Source organism: Carassius auratus, unplaced genomic scaffold (assembly GCF_003368295.1).
Source record: "Carassius auratus strain Wakin unplaced genomic scaffold, ASM336829v1 scaf_tig00009974, whole genome shotgun sequence".
In the NCBI taxonomy this organism is placed as follows: domain Eukaryota; kingdom Metazoa; phylum Chordata; class Actinopteri; order Cypriniformes; family Cyprinidae; genus Carassius; species Carassius auratus.
This window is the reverse complement of record NW_020524093.1, coordinates 1-23,123: the sequence shown is the minus strand read 5'-3', so window position 1 is coordinate 23,123 and position 23,123 is coordinate 1. Positions and strand designations below refer to the sequence as shown.

Below are 23,123 nucleotides of genomic sequence, written 5' to 3'. Positions count from 1 at the left end.
CTTCTTGTCAGGTCTCGTCATGTGACTTTTGGCATGCTGCATTGAGCTGCCGCATTCAGATTTAAATGTTGTGTCTGTTCTCTAACTGAACTAAATGATTTTTATTACTATAAAAAATAAAAAAGACGTTTGGTCCAGTGCCGCGGTGTGCAAGTGACATAACCTGTGTTGCAGCTTATGCAGCCATCTATCGCAACAACCCTAGCGTCTATCATTTTTCAGTAGGCCACACCAAACATAAATATATGTGCTGTAATAGTATGCTTTGTGCTTTATTTTTGTGTGTACTTTCAGACACGTGCCAGTCAAAAAAAGAGCTGGGTCTCAGTTCCTGAATGTGGGTTGACAATTAAGTTTCAGAATAACATGAAGTCTTTTATACTCACAAAGGCTGAATTTCTTAGCATTAAATCGGCCTCCTTGTTTTTGAGATGAGCATTGATCATTATAAACAATTCTATATTGATCGATCAATCAGGTATGTTACTTTAACATAGCTAGCCTGACAGACCGTTATGCTTGGTTTATTTCTTTGCAAGTTATCCTTAAAATTCTTCAAACCAGTCATGATCAAAGAACAGGACTCTGGCTGACTGTTTCTTCGCTGTGGCATGTTTACGTGTAAGTGCTCTCAGTGGAGCATTCACTCAGTATGAGGCATTACATCTTTCCATTACAGCACATTGGCTCAATATGCCACACTTGTGGAGTGATTTTCACGACTCATTCAGTAATTGGTTTAAACGGTGTCTGGCTGGAAATGTTTCTGTGTGTGTCTGCTACATCCATTACCATTATTACCAAGCCGTGAAACTAAGACAACATATCTGAGCAGTATCCCAGCTAGCCTTCTGGCTCTCTGCAAATCTGTTTGCATAAATGCATTTTTGAGTGTTTGGTAATATACATCCAGAGGCACACATCCACAAGTAACTAGTGTTTAATTGGCTGAGACTGAGTGCTCTATACTTGAGGCTTTTCATTTGCTTTCCCATTGGGGACAGAGTGTGTTCTGTGATTTGTGTATATGATTTTATTTGCACTTTTTTGTCAGATTGAGGTTGATGTCTGTTCTGGCATAAGTAAACCTAACATGCATGTCTAAGTTCTAGCTGGTGTGAGTCTCTCGGTGCTGTTTGGATCTTGTCAGAACCTACTGTAATTGGGAATGACATGTTGTCACGAACAGCATTGAAACATTACAGACCTGAATCACTATTCACGATGCCATGATGGCATGTGGTGGCACTTAGGCGCTTGACCAGTGTTTGAATCCAGCTGATGTCATTTGTTGATCCCATCACTTTTGTTGTTTTAGTTTGTTTGTTTATTTGCTGTTTTTTTTGTTATACAAATAATAGTTGTCTATTTAGGTTTTTAATTAATTTTTTTGTTTTGAGCTTTCTGATTTGTTTATTTGTATTTTTTTCACTTAGTGTTTAGTTTTTGTTGGTTTTGTTTTTTGTTGGGGGGGGGGTTGTTTGTACTTTTCAGTAAACATTTTTTTTGTTTGTTAGCTTTGTTGCTGTTTTTTTCCATTAAGTTGTCTGATAAGTTTTTATTTTTATTTTTTTGTTTTAGATCCGATTTATGTATGTATTTGTTTTTTTCTGTTCAGTTTATTTTTATTGTTGTTGTTGCTTCTTGGGCATTTGCTACTTTTTGTAGAGGCTGAAAAATAATATTGAGTAATGGCGGAACGGGAGTTGGGGCACGTTGAAGGCTGGATTCGAACCTGCTGCTCTGACATAAAGATCACAGCTCAGAGAACCAGTTCAACCAGCTAATCCCCTATTTTATTCCTTTTTTCAGTATTTATTTGTAATTCTCTTCATCCCTCTCTCTCTCTCTGTGAGTTAAAAGGACACAGCTGTTGATGGATCTGTTGAAAAAAAGCCCACGCCTCTCTTGCTGGCCACACTAGACCAGTGTCCGTCCACCAATGACCAAACAAAGGAGGCCTATGACCAGCCGCCACATAGACACATATGCATGCACACAGTTGGTGCACACTAACCGTGGGAGGTCAGCGTGTGTCACATGCTCATGATGGGCGGTGGGTGGTGGTCAGCGTGTGTCACATGCTCATGAATGGAGCTGATGATGGTACATACAGATGAGCTGCACAGGAAGGTTTCTAAGCTTCTGTTTCCGCCACACGGACGTTCTTCTTTTTCATGGTCTTTTGATCTTTCTATGCAACTTTACAGCTGGAGTTGAAGCTCTTCTGTATATATATATATATATATATATATATATATATATATATATATATATATATATATTTATTTATATTTATTTATATATATAAATATATATTTAATATATAAATTAATCATTTTTTTAAATAAAAAAAAATGTATTAGATATATATCTCAATGAAAATGAAAAGTATGGTGACCAATTTGTCCTTGCAGTAGCCTTAAGCTAACCCTCTACAGCCCATTCACAGCTGCTCTGTGTTGAATGCTAGTGGGCCGTGATGTTTATATATGGGTCACACTCACATTCCTCTCTAGGTCTGTTCTGAACACCCCACACATGCCCCCAGAAACCCTTCCTGCCCCAAATCACAGCCTTTGAGTGTTTCCAACCACGTGTTACTCTCAGGAGGTAGTTGCTCTTACCACTGCTAATATTTCTGTTTATGAACGCCTTTCTTGATCAAGAAATTAAATTCTGTGGTCCAAGGAAAATGCTTTAGGCATTTAAGACTTGTCCTGAGTTTAGGTAGCTGAGGAAACCTTCTTTCACCTGATGCATCCATATGTCCTGCTGGATTCTAGTGTCTTTAGTCGATAAGAGAACCTGAGAACATTTATAGATGCTTTTTTTCATCTCTTGGCTTTAGAGATTTAAGGATTTTTTTGTATTCTTTATACTGAACGGACTAATGTAATTTCCATCACATCCCAATTTCATGGTTTGATTTGATGGCAGTGGTGAAAAAATTTCATTTTAAACAATTTTGTTATAAAATGGTTAAATCATTGTCTTGGTATTATAAGTTCATAGCTAACATGCTATATATGCATAATTTATTAGCAGTGATGCAGAATAAAAAATATTTTGTTGACAGTCTGTACCTTCATATTTATTTGTTTTCTTATTTCTTCTTGGTTTTAAACATATAACAAGCATTTTTATTTGATATAAAGATATATAAGATTTGAAAATGCAGAATCAAATTGAAAATTGTCTGATTTGTATATGAAATGGTTGTTTTGTACTTTAAATGAAACTCTAAACTAGACTGATTTTGTCATTGCAGATCCATAGAGCCACAGAGACGTTTTATTCAGTTGATGCCAGTCAAGATGCTGGACTCCAGGAGACGAAATCCATTTCAGTGATTTCAGGTAACTGTTAAATTAGTGCTTCTGAACCGGTTTAGCTTCAAAACCCTGACTTTGCATTGAATATCAAGTGGAAACCCAAATGTAAATGTTTTTTGAGGATGTTCATGCTGGCTTCTGGTTTGTCTAGCTTCTTCTAAATGATGCATGAATTTACATTGAAATACCACAGATGTACGGCATTTGACGTCAACAACACAATGCTGTGTCACATAGATCTAGTTGTTACATCCAGAACAAAACACAAAACCTCTTTTATACATTTTCCAGCACACTACAAAGAAAGGATGACCTCTTTGCTCAGACTGTGTGTCTGTGTGTGTCCAATCTAAATAGTGCCCACATTGTGTTGCATGGGAAGCGGCATACACATCCTCCAAAGACTAAATGAATGTCTTCCTGTCAATACAAAAGACTCCACTAGTCAAATAAGATCATCTATTTAAGTAGATGACATCAACATCCTGTCTGCAATAATTGCAAGCAGAAATGCAACACAATGGACTGAAATTAGTCACTTTCAGACTCCCTGTAAATTGATTCAGTTCACTGAAATCTGGTGTGTTTTCTTTTCTATTTATTGTTTTTCTGTCGCTCTTCGACTTTCTCATGTTTTTCTGATTCTTTTTTCCAGAATTCTCACCTTCAGCCCCTTTACCCGAGACCACACATCAGAAAGAGTCAGCGAGCACCATGCCAGGGTCCGCCAGCGATGACGACTCTTTGTTTAGCCAGGATTTGAGCCAGGACAGTATTTTTAATAATAAGGTGCATCCGGGTTTGTGTTGCGTTTCGCATATCCTCCAAATCTGTTTCTTTCTTCTTTTTTTTTGCTGTTTGCTTTATTTCTATGTCTCTTTACTATGTGAAGAACCCCTTGCTTGTGCCTCGGCCAGATAAAGCGGTTATGTAATGGGTCTAATTTTCAGTGGTGATCCTCTACTCACAACATCTTCCACTGAAATCAAGTCATGTGACGTGAGCGGATCAGTTGGCCAAGGCATCAATTATGATCTCATTTTCAGACATGATTCATCCTAATTTCTCAACTCCTCTAAAGTCTCCTGTGGATTCCTCCAGCCCTTAAAATCCTTGTTTTGATTTAAAGATGTTTAACACAGATTTTGACATGTAAGTGTTGCCCTTTGCAAGTCGCAAAGAATGGCGGTTTTTTTGTGAACTGTAATGTTTTGTTTCTGTGATGCATAGATCAGGCCATTTTTCATTAAAACCCTATTTTGAAATGCAGAATAGTCTTATAGTCCCCATTTTAGGATGTTTTGTAGTATCAATAGGGAGTAGTGTGTTTAAAGTTGCACCAAAAATTCCAAAAAGAAAAAGGGCTCTTTAAAAACTCGGTTGATGTTTTGACTTAAATAACATAAAAAAATGAATGTGGAATGTCGGACACTTCGTGCACTCATCTGTCCCAGCTTTAATTACATAGCGAAGGGGAAGGATCAGACTCTGAATGAAAAAATAACTTTATTTCATAATTCATACAATACATTAAGTACATAGTGTATAAGTGCATAGTGTATAGTGCGTCATTTGGAATGCATCTTAAGTTAAGATATCAGGCTTATCAGCTAGCAGTATGCTAAGAAAGCAGGCTAATTGGCTAGTGACATGCTAAGAGAATAGGCTAGTCTGCTAGAATCATGCTAAGAGTGTAGGCTAATCAGTTAGCAATATGCAGAGAGTAGGCTAATTGGCTACCTGTATTTTGTGAGATGAGGCTAATTGGCTAGCTCTATACAAAGCTAAATAGCTGACCAGTTAGGCTGCACACAAATTAAAGATGCAATGATTTTCTTATAAAAACCTCTTAATATAATGTCATCACCATTTATTTATGTATTTATTTTGTTTTCGGAAAATATAAATCTGTAGTAAACTAGCAACAAGATTATCCCAAAATTAGCCTACTGGAATTGTTTGTGGATGCATGCTTGCATTTTCTCCAAGCTCTGAAAGCAGGTAGAGTATCTTCACCTAAGCTTGACTTGTGTTCTGGAAGTCTTTTTCCCTCCTCCATAGCTCATAAAGTCATTTATTATGGTTATGTAGTGTAGCCGCTAGCTCACCACACCCCTCACTCGGCTGCGTTCTCAGCATGTGAGGAAACTAATGAGCCGCTGTGAATGGAAATGAATGTCAAAGCGAGCGGTGTGTTTCTATGTTATGTAAACTTTATAAGGATGGAAAGAACTCTGAGACTCCGTAGGGTTGGCAGAAAAAAAAAAAAGAGTCTGCCTTTATGTAACTGGAGATGTAAATGTGGTTCGTCATCAACATTCTTTCACAGACTTGACATGTGCTCGCTTTAACCAGGCTTAAAGTGCAATTTTTGCTCTGTTAGGTTGGGAAGTTGTTCCAAAATCCCAGGCCTCCTAGTTGTCACCAAGCATAAATTCCATAAGCGTAAAGCATAAATTGTAATTTTGTTTTTGCAAACACCATCCGATTCTCCTCTACTTTCCCCCTCAAAGGCTGAGGACAGCGTCACAGTCACCAGCGGTGTGTCTATGTCCTACTCGTCCTCCACAGACGACACCTCCAGCCTCGGGACCCCTAGCGCCATCTCTCAACCCAGCACAGAAGCTCCTACATCAGACCCCTGTCAGGAAAAGCCCAAGTCTCCTGGAGCTTCATCTGTTTCAGGAGAAATGGAGGAGGAAGAGAAAAAGGACCACTTGACAGAGGTCCCGGAGCGGTCGGCCGTTATACGTACCTCCGTACGATCCCTGTCCCCTTTACGCAGGCACAGTTGGGGCCCAGGCAAAAATTCAGCGGAGGAGACGGAGATTAGTCAACGCAGGTAATCTACACCAATAAAGTTTTAGGAATTAAATACATATATATATATATATATATATATATATATATATATATATATATATACAAAAAAGCATTTTAAGTTTCATTGGTAGCAATGGGAGCTAAGAGAACATGCTAATTGATTAACGTTATGCTACGTCATTTAACAGTATGCTGAGATAATAGGCTAATCAGTTATTTAAATGTGAAATTAAATATCATACTGTTATAAATAAGATAAATACTACATAAAAAGAATCCAAAATAGCCTATATCTGGTAAAAGTTTGTTTTCCACTGGCCGGGTGTATGCCCACGGAGTGTGCGTGTGTGTGTTCACTGCTATGTGCAATCATTTGGAGGGGGGAAATGCAGTAGATAAATTTAGAGTATGGCCTACATGTGTCGTCAATTTTTTCTTATAAATGTGTCATTTCCTGTGAATCATCTGATAATAGGATCAAAGTATTATCATCAATATATACCACACAGCTGCGGTATAATGCAAGCATATACATGCATAGTATACATTTTAGATTTGAGTTTATGCTTGCAGTTGCTACATTTTGGTTTTTGTCTCATCATCTTGTCATTACTTCAGCTTTGTATACAACTTCTCATTTACAGTCTGTATGTGACGGTGTGTGTGAAGGGAAATCCCAATAGTGTTAGGGCCCTTTCCTCTGTGGGCTTTGTCAGCAGGCAGCTGTTCTGTGAGAAAGAGCTGTATTTAGGTCACGCAGGACAGTTTTCCTGCTGTTAATAAACACTCATGATATCTAATACTCTAAAGACACACAAAAAAGGAACATCGTGGTTTGTCAATCATCTCATCAGCTCTTCATATTAATTTAAGTTCATTATTTCTGTTCATTCATCTTCTCCTCATCATTTTCACCCATCACTTTTTCCAGTAGGGCACGTGGGGAAGTGGGACACAGGTCTGCGGGCCATAGGAGAAGGTACTACCATCCATTTTCATTTTTTCCCCACCAAATCCTTCTTGAATGCCCATGTAAAAAATGTGAGAGAAAAAACTAAAGCCATGAGCTGAAAACGGATGCCATCAAATCCCTTTGAAAAACTATTATAGTTTTTTTTATATATTTTGAATTAGTCTCAGCATTTTTTTGTTTTCATCTTAATTTTGTTTTTGACTTTTATTTTTTAACTAACTCTAATAACCTTGTGTAGTGTGATACATAATGGTGAAATGTCAAGGGCCTCTTTTAGACCTTGTTGCTAACAAGTTCCTGTTTTGTCTTTTGCTGCACCCCTTCTTCTATCTGTCCATCCATTCATCTTGCGTCTTATGTACTTCATGAAGCATGAGCTGGTGTCCTTCGGTTGTCCTACACTCAGAAAATGACGAAATAAATGAAAGAAGGTAAAGAAAGTCGAAGAAGAAGTGTCTAAAATCTTTAAACATCTTGTTGTTGTATGATACAGCAATAATTGCATTATGGGAGCACAAAAAGTGTGTTGTGAAGACACTGGTGTGTATGTGCTCATAGTGTAATGTGTGTAGTAGTCTACTTCCTCTCTATGGTTTAGTCTACTCCTCTCTCCGGACAAACATGTGAGACCACAAGCACTCTTGTAGTCATTTCCGTAGATTTCTTTGTTTTTCAGAAAGAGACTAACCGGCCACTTAAATGAATTTGTTTAGCTAGCGATGTAGACTAAACTACAGTATCACAACAGTTGATAATTAATTTTAACTATGACTAACATACTGATCTGGATCTCAAAACCTGATGAGAGGTAATTTTTATTATTATTTTTTAAAATATATATTAGCACATTGTCACCTTTTCAAGTGTTTCCTGTTACGTTGAACTGCTCTCGACAATTAGGTGCAAGTTGAAATAATTGTATAGTATATATATATATATATATATACACACATCTGAAATTATGCTTTTAAGTCTGAATATATAGAAGTAAATTTGAATATATAGTTATAAATCTGAATATATAAATGTAAATTGTGAATATAAATGTAAACCTGAATATATAAATGTAAATTGTAAATATATAGAAGTGGATCTGAATATATAGTTATAATTCGTAAATAAATAATTATATACGTCTGAATATATGAATGTAAATTATTGATATAAATACATGAAAATATGTATAAATCCAGAAAATACTGTATAAATGCAATTATGGAGATATATGTAAATATTGTCTACATGTCAATATAACTATATCTTTATTATAAGGCATACCAGTAGACTTTTTATTATACCTGTGCATACTGTATATAGTTATCAGTGTAAATATTTTACTATATTAATTATTGTAAGTGCATATCACTAATCTAAACCAAAAAGAGTATTTTTAATATACTTAAAGAAAGGCTGGCTGTGGTACCTCACAGGCAGTGACAATGCTAATAACCCATCTTTTCTATAGTTTAGCATGGCTGAGAGGGCTAGGAAATTGCCAACAACATCATATATTTACAAATAGTGATTAGAGTGAATAGAGACAATTGCAGCAGCATGTGATAGACATTGATAATTATAATAACTAATATAGTACAATATCTGCATTGATACAAGTACAGGATACATAGGCACAGCGTTTTCATTAAAAAAAAATAAAAATAAAAAGCAAAAACATCTGCCTATTGACATGCCTTATAATAAAGATATATTTGTTGAAATGTAGACCATATATATTCAAATATGCATTTATGCACTTATGATTTACAAACATACATTGTGATTTACTATTATATAATTAGAATGAGGAATATAAATTCTGGTTTTGTTAGGGAGCAAAGGAAATCTGCATGTGAGCGGAAAAATTAGCCCTCGCATGTTATTTTAATGTGCTTTCGAGTTACAATAATGTGCTTTTGCTGCTTCTTCTGCACCGCATACACATACTGTATATGCACTGCAGACGGAGTACGTGTCAACTAAATATATTTCAACACCTGAAGCACCGCTACAAGGAGCTCTATGACCAATGCATGGCAATAAATAAATAAATAAATCCCTGGACACGGGATTTTTATTTATTATTATTATTATTATTTTCAATGGGTTTTATGAGATGTCATCTGCAACTTTCACAGACTGAGGTCAAGCCTGTTTTGTTAGCATTTGCTAGTAGACTTGTCATTTGATTCTTTGTGCATCTGAATCAAAATGAATTTGCATGTAGCTTTATTTTGCTTGTGTTTGAATTATCTTTCACGATTCTGTGTGCAATTGTGTGTGAAACTCTGAACTGCAATAAAATTCAAGCATAATCAAATATGCTTTTCACAGTTACAGCCTGGAAGGACTTGCAGCAGAGAAGGAAGGAAGGAAAAGCCTTAACCAGTGCATAGAGGAGGCCGGCCAAGAACCAAACAGTCCGTCAAAGCTGGACAGAGAAGAAAGAGACTCACTTGTGTCCCTGACCGAAGAGGAACAGGAATCAAACCTGGGAGACTTCTGCAGTTTGGACAGTCAGGTGAAGTATTATTTATAAATGGATAGATCCAGCACTAAAATCTGATTGGTTGTGCAGCTTTCACAGACATTGCAAAAAGCCTTTATACTGTATGCATCTGTCACCACACATCAGCTGAAATCTATATTAACAAAGTAACAAAATCTATTGAAGCGGTCATATGATGCGATTCAAACTTTTCCGTTCTCTTTGGCGTGTTACAAGCTCTTGGTGAGTAAAGAAGATCTGTAAAGTTGCAAAGACTAATGTCTCAAACACAAAGAGATATCCTGCTCTGCAAATTTTATACGTATCTCTTATAACTTCAGAAGTTTGTTCTATTTGAATGTAAGTGCCCTGCGAAGTAGACCTCACAGGATATTCCGCCCTGATTCCAGTTCGAAGTGAACATGCATTATATATAAGTGCATTGAAGTGTGCGAGAGGTGATGTCACACTTGTCAGTGTGAAGACGTTGCACTTCGCAAATCTGTGAATGAATTTTCCAAAGTGACAAACTTCAACAGATTTCCATTGCCCAGGGAGTAGGGAGCAATGAACACTGTGTAGGGATCATGTCAATGGGAGCACAGTTCATGCACGGAGCTCACTTCTAACAGGCTGGCTATCTGAATCATGTGTGTTAAAGAAAGACGTGCAAAATATGCAGAGCTGGGGGGCGCGAGGACTGGAATTGAGAACCGCTGGTGTATAGTAGAGCTTGTTGTTTATCGTTTCTCCAATCCCAAATGTAGACATGGTTTTAGTTTTACGTGGCGCAGCGCAATGCAACTCGGAAAAACACAGGAGAAGTCATTATAATTCGTAATTATGACCTTAGTGAATGTAACAAATGGCTCGTTTGTAATGGGTTTTTTTGTTTTGTCTTTTCAAGCCTGGACACACGGCATGGGATAGCTGGCCAATCAGAGCACACATTGTTTTTCAGAACGATGAGCTTTGTAAAAAAAGAAATAAAAAAAACGATGCGTTTCAGAATGGTGAAGACAATGTGTTTTTTGAACCTTAAACCGCATAAATACCTTTAATTACACCAAATACACAAAATAATGTTCTCTTTAGCAATATCATATGACCCCTTTAAACCTACCAGTATAACTTTAACCATTTAAACTATATTGATTTTTTTTACTTTAATATTGCATTATTTGTATATAACATAGTGTCATTAAAATTAATATATTATTTTAATTTATGGTTTTAGTATTTTAAACCATTTAAACTAAATTGGTAGATTGTTTAAATGTTATAGTTTCATTGATATTAATATATAATTTTACATTGTGTTTCTTTTGTAAGTATATTATTCAAACCATTTAAATCAACAATATATTTTATTTTTTTCAGTACTTTGTCCAATCATTTTTTATTGGTATGTATTAATTGTGGTTATTTTTATGACTATAAAAAATAAATAAACATAGTTTTATAACAACACGGTCAATATTTAATTCACCAAAAAGATGAATTCTTTTATACATTTCAATCTCTTTTACATTCAAAGAACAGAAAAACACCATAAATGACTGTGTGACATCATGGACGCTATGTTCAAGTCATGTTATAATGACAGTTGATTATATATATATATATATATATATATATATATATATATATATAGCAACTGAAGTGTGTTTAGTCTTCTTTCTTTGGCAGAAAGGAAGGCGGTCAATAAATAATATATATATTTATATTTATTGAACGTCTTACTTTCTGCCAAAGAAAAGTAGTCTAAAAACACTTCAGTGTGTTCTAATATGCTGAATCAGATATAAGAGTTGCATCTGCAGATTTTTCAATTACTTACCTAAACTGGTTTATCATGTTTACTGCTTTCAGAGGTCCATCCACTCTGGACGAAGAAGTGTCCCACATTCACAAACCTTTCTCACCAAGTCTGTCTCCATGTTGGCCATCAGTCACAAAGACCTAGATGGTGAGTTAAAACACCTCTTTTATTTTCACTCCTGTCTCTCATTGTGCCACTCTGAGCTCTGCACCACTGCTCCATGTCCTGTAATGACAACAACGTATTCTATACATAAAAAAATGCTAACAATATCTGAGAAGTTTCAGAAGTACTTTTAGATCAGAGGTTGCAGAGTTCAGAGGATGTATTTTTGTTTTCCTCTGCTGGTCTCTTACATGCCCTTGTTGTAAGATAAGAAAGTGGAAAATATTTGGTCATGTATATAACCACACACTGACCACTCACTTCCTGTCAGTCATATCTAACACCGGATTTCAAGTCCTGGGATCTTTATAATACGAAAAAATCCTGTATCAACTGGGATTGTTGGTATTCTTCAACTCATCAGATGTGGACCTCCTATGGTTCCCTTTCACTGTGGTGTCACTTTAAGGGAGTGGACGTTTTCTGTCAGTTTATTAGCACCCAGTTTTATTATAATGCCTGCTTTGATCTTTTTTGCCATGTGATCATGGAACCCTCCAGCGATCAGACGGCCACGACCCAAGCGACGAATCTCCTTCTCCTTCAGCATCTTGCCCATGCTCCCCAAATCTAAAACTCTCTTTTCTATTGGCTCTTCATCCAGTGATGAGGAGGAAGCAGTCAGTAAGTAGAAGAATATCCCACAATGCCTGGCGTGGCCCCTGTCCGACCCTACTACCTCCCTTTATTGATAAGACCGGCTCATTGAAATCATTTCCAAAATACCTTTTTAAATAATTGTATTTATTTCTTTTTTTTTATTACTTATATTTTATAAAGTTTTATGACAAGGTTAAGAATGATTGATCTGCATACTATTTTATTTATGGGTTAATACAAAATTCTAGAAAACAAAAACTAAATGACTGAAGTACCAAAATAATGAAACCGTTTTTAAAATTCTCTATGTAATAACTTAATGAACTTATGTATGGAATCTTTCTGAGAAAGTTAAGACTAATTTAATAAATAAGTTTATAATAGCTTAATAAATCATAATACATTTGGTTTAATGGCACAAATATTTTAAATGTACATTGCTCCCTTGAGTTCTGAGTGTTTTTTTTTTTTTTTAGCTGCAGTAACGCAATATAACTTCAGTATGTACAGCAGATGTTTGTGTTTGTGATGCTTTTGATTGAAATTATCTCAGCTCTTCTTCTGACAGAAAGATGGTATTTAACACATACCTTTGCTCAAGTCATTCCTGTGGTTTATTGGACAAATGGATAGCTGATATGCCAAATGAGACATTTTATATATATATATATATATATATATATATATATATATATATATACATACATATACATACATATACATACATATACATACATATACATACATACACACACATACACACACACATACACACATACAGGTGCTGGTCATATAATTAGAATATCATCAAAAAAGTTGATTTATTTCACATTAATTCCATTCAAAAAGTTAAACTTGTATATTATATTAATTCATTACACACATACTGATATATTTCAAATGTTTATTTCTTTTAATTTTAATTATTATAACTGACAACTAAGGAAAATACCAAATTCAGTATCTCAGAAAATTAGAATATTGTGAAAAGGTTGAATATTGAAGACTGGTGCCACACTCTAATCAGCTAATTAACTCAAAACACCTGCAAAGGCCTTTAAATGGTATCTCAGTCTAGTTCTGTAAGCTACACAATCATGGGGAAGACTGCTGACTTTACAGTTGTCCAAAAGACGAGCATTGACACCTTGCACAAGGAGGGCAAGACACAAAAGGTCATTGCAAAAGAGGCTGGCTGTTCACAGAGCTCTGTGTCCAAGCACACTGATAGAGAGGCGAAGGGAAGGAAAAGATGTGGTAGAAAAAAGTGTCCAAGCAATAGGGATAACCCCACCCTGGAGAGGATTGTGAAACAAAACCCATTCAAAAATGTAGGGAAGATTCAAAAACAGTGGACTGCAGCTGTAGTCAGTGCTTCAAGAACCACTACACACAGAGGTATGCAAGACATGTGTTTCAGCTGTCGCTTTCCTTGTGTCAAGCCACTCTTGAACAACAGACAGCCTCAGAAGCGTCTCGCTTCTAAAAGGACTGGACTGCTGCTGAGTGGTCCAAAGTTATGTTCTCTGATGAAAGTACATTAAGCATTTCATGGGAAATCAGGTTCCCAGAATCTGGAGGAAGAGAGGAGAGACACACAATCCACATTTCTTGAGGTCCAGTGTAAAGTTTCCACAGTCAGTGATGGTTTGGGGTGCCATGTTATCTGCTGGTGTTGGTCCACTGTGTTTTGTGAGGTCCAAGGTAAACGCAGCCGTATACCAGGAAGTTTTAGAGCACTTCATGCTTCCTGCTGCTGACCAACTTTATGGAGATACAGATTTCATTTTCCAACAGGACTTGGCACCTGCACACAGTGCCAAAGCGTCCGGTACCTGGTTTAATGACCATGGTATCCCTGTTCTTGATTGGTCAGCAAACTCGCCTGACCTTAACCCCACAGTAAACCTATGGGGTATTGTGAAGAGGAAGATGTGATATGCCAGACCCAACAATGCAGAAGAGCTGAAAGCCACTATCAGAGCAACCTGGGCTCTCATAACACATGAGCAGTGCCAGACTGATCGACTCCATGCCACGCCGCATTGCTGCAGTAATTCAGGCAAACAGAGCCCCAACTAAGTATTGAGTGCTGTACATGCTCATACTTTTCATTTTTATACTTTTCAGTTGGCCAAGATTTCAAAAAATCCTTACTTTTTATTGTTCTTAAGTAATATTCAAATTTTCTGAGATACTGAATCTGGGATTTTCCTTAGTTGTCAGTTATAATCATCAAAATTAAAAGAAATAAACATTTGAAATCTATCAAGTTTTACTTTTTGAATGGAATTAGTGAAATCAACTTTTTCTGTGTGTAACGTGTGTATGCATTGTTGATATACTTTCTCCTATTCAAGCTTATTATACAGAGTAAACTATACTGCCCTCAGAGGCTAAATACAGTAACTATCGCAACAATTTAAGGAAGTAAAATGTTTCACAATTTGTTGCATTTTATTAATTTATGTAATTCTTCACACTTTTTTATTTATTTAACTCAATTTATATAAAATCCAAACTCGTCTGTCACAGGTTTCTTAAAAAAAACTACTGTACATAAACAGCCTAGTCATTTACTATACAAGACACAAAAAATGAATGGATGAAATGAAAATAATAAGCCAGTCCTTGCAAAACATTATAAATCATTTCATCTTTCACAGTTAAGCTTTTGTGATTGCAGTACAATACCTAAGATTTTTTTTTTCTTTTAAGATTTTTTTTGAGTTTGTAAAAAGTATAATTTTACTTTTGTTCTCTGCAAGACCTATAAAACTTCTTGTGTAAGAAAGCTCAGTGAAAAGTGATGAATAATTCCATTTTTGTCCTGTGGTCTCCTTTATGTTGTGTAGTATGTCAGAGTCCTGTCTCCACAGTACTTAATCAATGGTTTTTCTCTCGTTTCAGGACTGTGCTCATTCACAGGCACATCAGGATCTTTAGAGAACTGGTAAGACCCCTGCATCACATGTTTGAATTGGCTACATGCTAACATCTTAATGTCCAGATTTTACGCTTCATCCCAATTAACCTACTTTTACTATGCCCTTAAAGTAGGTACTGTATTTGTGAAGAAACGTTAACGTACTTTAACGTTAAATAGTAAACCATTCGGGTGCCTTTGGGACACTAGTTTAAACAAATTAGGAGACATTCATTATAATTTAGAATACTATTTTGGACAGATAAGATGTTCCCATTTATTTTCTTTCATCTCATTCAGTATATCAGAGGAGGACCCGGGGCCATTGCGGAGTGACAGTGAAGGCAAAGTTGGAGGAACGAAAGTGAGCAGGACATTCAGTTACCTGAAGAACAAAATGAGCAAGAAGAACAAGGTTGGTATATAATGAAATGATTTAGATTATGATTTAATATTTATAATTTTATGTGTATATATGTATGTGTATGTATGTGTGTGTGTGTGTGTGTGTATATATATATATATATATATATAATTACAAAATTATAAACACAACACTTTTGTTTTTGCCCAAATTGTTCATGAGCTGAACTCAAAGACCCATTTACACAAAAGGTCTATTTCTCTCAAAGATTGTTCACAGATCTGTCTAAATCTGCGTTAGTGAGCAGTTCTCCTTTGCCAAGATAATCCATCCACTTCACAAGTGTGGCATATCAAGATGCTGAATAGACAGTATGATTGTTGCACAGGTGTTCCTTAGGCTGGCCACAATAAAAGGCCACTGTAAAATGCCACAGATGTTGCAGGTTTTGAGGGAGCATGCGATTGGCATGCTGACTGCAAGAGTTTCCATCAGAGCTTTTGCCCGTGAATTGAATGTTCATTTCTCTACCATAAGCCATCTCCAAAGGCGTTTCAGAGAATTTGGCAGTACATCCAACTGGCCTCACAACCGCAGACCACGTGTAACCACACCAGCCCAGGACTTCCAAGATCGTCTGAGACCAGCCACCCGGACAGCTGCTGCAACAATCGGTTTGCCTAACCAAAGAATTTCTGCACAAACTGTCAGAAACCATCTCAGGGAAGCTCATCTGCATGCTCGTCACCCTCATAGGGGTCTCGACCTGACTGCAGTTCGTCATCGCAACTGACTTGAGTGGGGAAATGCTCACATTCGATGGCGTTAAGCACTTTGGAGAAGTGTTCTCTTCACGGATGAATCTGTACAGGGCAGATGGCAGAACATGTGTATGGCAATGTGTGAGAAAGTAGTGTGCGGTTATGATATGGGCAGGCATATGTTATGGTCAACGAACACAGGTGCATTTTATCGATGGCATTTTGAATGAACAGAGATACCGTGACGAGATCCTGAGGCCTATTGTTGTGCCATTCATCCACGACCATCTCCGTTGCAGCATGAAAATGTACGGCCCCAGATACTGACTGGTTTCCGGTGTGTGTGTGTGTGTGTATGTATATATATATATATATATATATATATATATATATATATATATATATATATGTATGTGTATGTGTATGTGTATGTGTGTGTGTGTGTGTGTGTGTGTGTGTGTGTGTATCACGTAAAACAAACTGGGTTCAACTAATATGTGTTTTTGTTGATGGATGCGCATTCTGGATTCCCAGACATTACAACACTAGCGATAAGAAAAAAAAAAAACCCTGGACAAACCATTCACTCTTGATCAATGTGAATTACTTCTGGAATATGAGTAGTCATTTATTCCCTCATCATCCTGGTGCTGATAGCGGGTGCGTACAGATGAGACCTGAACAGCACACGTTAATATGAATTTAAACCAAACTCATTTAAGCTTTGCCAGTTTAAACATTTAAGAGGCAGAGGATGTGAGCTCGCGGCCGCAGTGAGAAGAGTTGTGCATGCGCTCACCTGAAACCAGTAATACCTCCTTTTATCTTCAGAACACAGTTTAAAATATTTTAGATTTAGTCCGAGAGCTCTCAGTCCCTCCATTGAAGCTTTGTGTACGGTATACTGTCCATGTCCAGAAAGGTAAGAAAAACATCATCAAAGTAGTCCATGTGACATCAGAGGGTCCGTTAGAATTTTTTGAAGCATTGAAAATGCATTTTGGTCCAAAAATAGCAAAAACTACGACTTTATTCAGCATTGTCTTCTCTTCCGTGTTTGTTGTGAGAGAGAGTTCAAAACAAAGCAGTCTGTGATAGGGCTGTGCCAAAAAATCGAATGCGATTTTTCGTGCACATCTCATCAGTAAAGACGCTCCTGTGATTAGAAGTATATCTCCAGCACGTGCGTTCAGATCAGGGTTGCCAGGTTTCAAATTCTGCCCATTTGCTTCTCAAAACTAGTCCAAAACTAGAACAATCGCACTTTCAGAAGGTTCCCCGATAAAAAAAAAATTCTTCCCGGGGTTTAAATACATCTTTTTTAGCAGGGTTGCCTTGGTAAAATTCGCATTTTAGGGGCTAAATATCACGTTATTTGTATTGGGGTCGCTTTGACCCGCGGACATGAAAAACAACCACAGACTTGGCAACACCGGTTGGCATTTACTACACTGAGCTGTAATTCACTGACAATCTACACAAAATCGAAGTTAAAATCGCAGGCGATTCTTCGTCGATTTTGAAAACGATTTTGTGTTAGTTGTCGGTAGACTACGGGCTCTGTGTAGTAACTGCCGCTCCACCTGAACCATTGTTTTAAACAGTTCGTGTCTCCAATTTGCATTAATCCACAAATGACTTAAGCTGTTAACTTTTTTAATTTGGCTGACACTCCCTCTGAGGAGTCCCTGAGTAATTAATGTACTCAAACAGTACATTGACTGAACTGCTGTGAAGAGAAAACTGAAGATGAACACCGAGCCGAGCCAGATAATGAACAAAAGATTGACTCGTTCTCGAGTAATTGAACTAACCCTTTAAGCTCTCTCTGAAGTATAATGTTTAAATGGACAAATTCACACAAACACAATGTCAAAATGTCGGTTTTGATAAGTATCCTACTGCAGACATAGCCGGCTGAACGTAGGCCTACTGTATTAGTGCATTGTCTTTATATTAATCGAACAGCAACAACAAAGAAATGACTCACTGCTTCTGATTACAAAGCTTTTATAACTTTAAAGGGACACTAAGTAGGAATTACTCCCATCTAGTGGTGAAATTGTATTTTGCATTCAAACTAATTTTGCTCTCCAGCGCCTCGCTTTTTCAAAATGCGCGTTGCATCTACGGTAGGCGATATGTACCAAAAAGCTTTGACGGGATGTCTTATAATAGCACTTCGTCGAGTTTTCCTTCAGGTGAACAGGTGTGTTATTTCAAACAAACTGCAACATGACCATAAACAAACGAATGTTACAGTATGAATTACTTACTGTGGAAAACATGAAATATTGTAATTAGTAGTTATGTCTTCTTTATTCGTTATATTTTCTGAATAATGTGCATTGTTAGATATAAAAAAAATATTGTAATATAGATTGTAACACTGACTTACCTGTCGAGAAGAAAACTGGCCACTTCAGCGTCTCTTTTGAAATATTTATCCAGCATTAGCTCTTTCCACCTAGAAAAAGCTTCCCCGACATTAACTCTTGTTTTCTGTAATCTACGGTCACGTTTCCTTTTACGTTCTATTTTTGACTGTTTTGGCGACGATGTTTTCTTCTCCTGTGGCGCGGCATATGTATGGTCCATAATAAGAATGCAATCCAGACTTTTAAACTTGCCGGTGCAGTTTCAAACGCCTCTCACTGCTCTGCACCTGCGTTTCTGGCTCTGACCGAAAACGCGCTGTGGAAACGCGTTGGCTTAGTACTTTTTGTCCCTCTCTGCTATTATAGTTTTGCAAGATGGCGGAACTACATGGAAGCCTCCGTCGACCTACCCGTCCCATGTATATAAAGATAATAAATTCTTCATTTACAAGGATTAGTTTAAACATTGGCATAGGTATTTGTACACCATTGAGGGCATATTTATAAATAAAAATATTAATTTTAGATAATAAAATACCTAAAAAGTTACTTATTGTCCCTTTAATAAAGAATCATCTTTAATTTATACAGTCCAACACGCAATGCAGTTTTACATTTTGATTACTTTATTCAATTTCTGTACCTAAAAACTTATGCTAGAAAGAAAGATTAAAAAAAAAGATAATCACTGTTTATTGTTTATAACTTTACTCTCTTGTATTTATTTGTGCTGTTGCTTGTAGTCGGATAGAACTTTTTTTATTATAAAGTAAAAAAAAACGTGAAAAAATTTAACTGTGCCACCCCTAATATATATATATATATATATATATATATATATATATATATATATATATATATATATATATATATATATATATATATATATATATATATATATGTGTATGTATGTATGTATGTATGTATGTTTATATGTGTGTGTGTGTGTGTGTGTGTATGTATGTTTCAGATGTAGTCGAACTAAGATTCTTCCGATCAAAAACCAATACATTTCCTCCGTGGGCCTATCTGAATCATCTCAGACCTTATTAGTGAAAGCAAATGTTATCATTTTAGTGTGCCCCATATCATGCTGAGCTAGTGGTGTTCTTTGATGCAGCAGCATGCACCTGCTAATTAACTTAATTTGAGGTTTCCTCGCTGTGGTTCCTGTAGATGATGAGGCCGCTGATGGTGTGAAAGCTCTCAGCTACTCCGCTATCTGTTGCGCAGGCAACTCTGTGCACATACTGTCTGTCGTACAAATGCTCACAGTAGGGAAGTTCAGCAGGATGTTGAAGCAAGCTGTGGTCTCTCTATGGCGCTGTTTTAACACGCGCTCACACTAAAGCTTTAGAGCGCATGCAATTCTGTGAAAACAAATGCATGTTAAAATCTATGACTTCACAATTTCAGAGAACCTTTTCCGATGTTCCTATGAATCAGCTGGGCCACCAAATATGGTTTATGTCCTCAAATGTGGTTAAGGAATTAATACACGTTATTTTACTTAAGAAACCCGCACACCTTAATTTGCCACTTTTTTTCTTAAAAAAACATCGTGCATGGAATAGTATCATATTGGTAACAAGGCCAGTGATGAAGACAAATCTTAATTGTTTAATGTAACATGGTCACTCCAGGTTTCAATTAACTGATTAGAATATCGATCTATATTGAATTGGCTAAATGACAGAATGCAAACAAAAAGCTGCCTCTTATACTAAAGAAATGGTAAAAGGAAGTGCACTGTATCTTTAAGCTGTGCCCCGATGTGAAAGACGACAGAAAGAAACTGCAGTCACTTCCTCTGGCTGGCTCGTCTGCTCGCCGTCATGGGAACTTGTGTGTTTGTTTAGACAGACTCTGAAACTCATCTGCCGTACCTTCAGGCCAGTGCGCTCACTGGCTACCGTGCATCTGAGATGTCTACGCTTTGTCGTAGGTTTTTACCGCAGGGTCGGTCCCTGAAGATCAAGAATACTGGTGGTCTGGTTGAGGTAGGACTGTAATACCAAAAAGAAGATGTTAGGTTTTTTTCCCGTCATGTATAGTGAAAAGAAACATTTATTTGATGTTCTGATGTGTTTGTTATTATGATTTTTAGGGGTTTGATGTGTGATGTGTTAATTTATTGCCTTGGCAACTGATTTTAATTAAAAAAAATTTGTGCTTCCTGAGAGCACTGTTTCACTTCAGTTGAGAATTGTGAAATATTTGAATCGCTTGTTGTTCAAATAGTTTTTATTCTTTGATTTTTCTATACATTTTAGGCATTTTTGAATTCTTTGGGAAGTGCACTTTTGACCCTCTTCCATCACATTTTTTTATAATATTTGTATAATATTATAATATCAAGCCACCCATCTATAATCACTGGAATACTAGTTCACTAAATATGCAGCAACATTTTAGTTATTATTAGCAGGATGTTAAGAATGAATCAGGCAATCCTACCAAAATTATAATTTTTTTTTTTCATGTTGTGGTTTGCACGTGGTTACAATCTGGGCATGTGACAGTTGGAGCAGACCAGACAGAGTTTTGTAATCATGGTGGGCTATGAAAATGACCACAATGTGCGGTTTCTGCATGGAGCTATCTTTTCACAAGCAAACTGTAATGGAGTGAGCATGATGGGATTTTGACATGTCACGTAAGGTGTCGAAGAAACAAGGAAAATAATTTGGAGTGTACTTGATGGATGGAAAGGTTCATGGATGGGTACATGGTTGGATGATGGGTAATTGGGAGGATAGATGGATAAGATGGATGGGTGGATTGTTAGTTGGATTGATCTGTAGATACTTTTATAGATTGGTAAATGGATGGTTAGGGGATAGGTAGATGGACAGATGGGTAGATTGATGGAAGATGGGTAGATGGATGAGTAGATAGGGTAGGTTATGGAAGGCTGGGTGGATGGGTACATAGATGGAAGCATTGGAGGAAGTAGGGTAGATATAGGCCTAAATTTAAAGATAGGTGGATGGATGAATAGATGTGATGTGATGTACGGGCTGGATGGATGTGGACGATTAGGGAGAGATGATGTTGAGAGCATGCAGATGTTGAAAATGTTTGAAAGTGTTTAATCTCTGCAGCTGAAATTGAATGATGAATATGAATGAAAGTATTGATTGTGCAGCTGATGAGGCTCCTCCTGTGATGGATGCAGCAATGCCCTGCTGACACTGGGAGTTTTATGATGGATGTGCCGCGCTCCCATTTCCCATCTTGCTGTAACGGAGTCTGAAAGCACTGGACATCACACATCTATACTCTGATTTATTCATTCACGTTTTGGCTTGTGTTTTGCAGGAGAAGGACAAAGACAAGAATAAGGAGCGCGAGCGAGATGCCAAAGACAAGGAGAAGAGAACCTCAAATGGGCATCTCTTCACTGCGATCATGACAATACCCACGATCCCCTGCCACCAGTGCAACAAATCCATCAACACTAGAGATGCTTTCCTCTGCACCAGTAAGAGCACATTACCTATTATAGAGTACAGAACTCTATTCTACTCTCTAAAATCTTTACTATTCTGTACTTTATTCTGTACTCTATTGTGCTTTACTCTCTATTCTACAATCATTAGCATTTTGTTCTTTTACTCTCTTTTCAGTTCTACTCTCCACATTCTGTTAATCTATTTTTTTATAATCTTTACTTTTCTTTAGTTCTATTCTATTGTATATTCTGCTCTCTTCTACTCTTCTTTACTGTTCTATACTTTCTATTCCACCTAACTTTTTTGTCTCTTTCTCTCTCTGCATGTAATTTTAATTTATTTATTTAATGGCAAAATGTATACATTACTTCTGTTGAATTAAAATATATTTGGATTGGTTCTTCCAAGTTTGTAAAATATTGTTCTGCTCTATTCTGTGCAGTCATTCCGCTTGCTTCTTTTGTGTTGCCATAGACTGTTTTTTTTTCTTCTGTTTTTGGCACTTCCTCCTTTACTGTCATTTGCAGTGCAGTCATGCACAGAGTATAATTTACTGCTGCGAAAGTGTTTTTTGCAGAAGCTTGCTTCACAAGAGATTCACACAGGAAGTTGATTAAATAAATTTGATTCCATAGACAAAATGCCTACAGATTGTCTTTGGAAATAAAGAAGCTAACTTAATTAGCTAGTCAGCGACAGCCACTAGGATAGTATTTGTGATTTAAAGTCACGCATGAGCAGGTTTCTGGAGAGACACCATTGTACAGGATATGCGTGGAGAATTGGGTTAATATGCGTCTCAGAGTGTGACGAGTTTTAAAGAAAGCGAGGAAAAAAATAAAGGAGTAATTATGGCTATCTGCCCAGTCTGGCCTTGCACAGTGTTGCATCACTCCGTGGCTCCACCCGCACACAGCTGGCAGGACTCAGCGCTCCACTGAGAAACATCCTGTCAGCGCACCGTTACTGCCATTGCTCTCTCTGCTTATTGTTCTCAGAGGATGTGCTGGCAAACTCATCACCGTTTCCTTTCATT

At 36.9% G+C, this 23,123-nt stretch overlaps 1 pseudogene; it reads left to right on the top strand.

Annotated features, from left to right (window-relative positions):
* Positions 1-22,331, top strand: part of LOC113072710 (titin homolog) — a 36,433-nt pseudogene extending 14,102 nt beyond the window's left edge.
* The last annotated feature ends 792 nt before the right edge of the window (positions 22,332-23,123 follow it).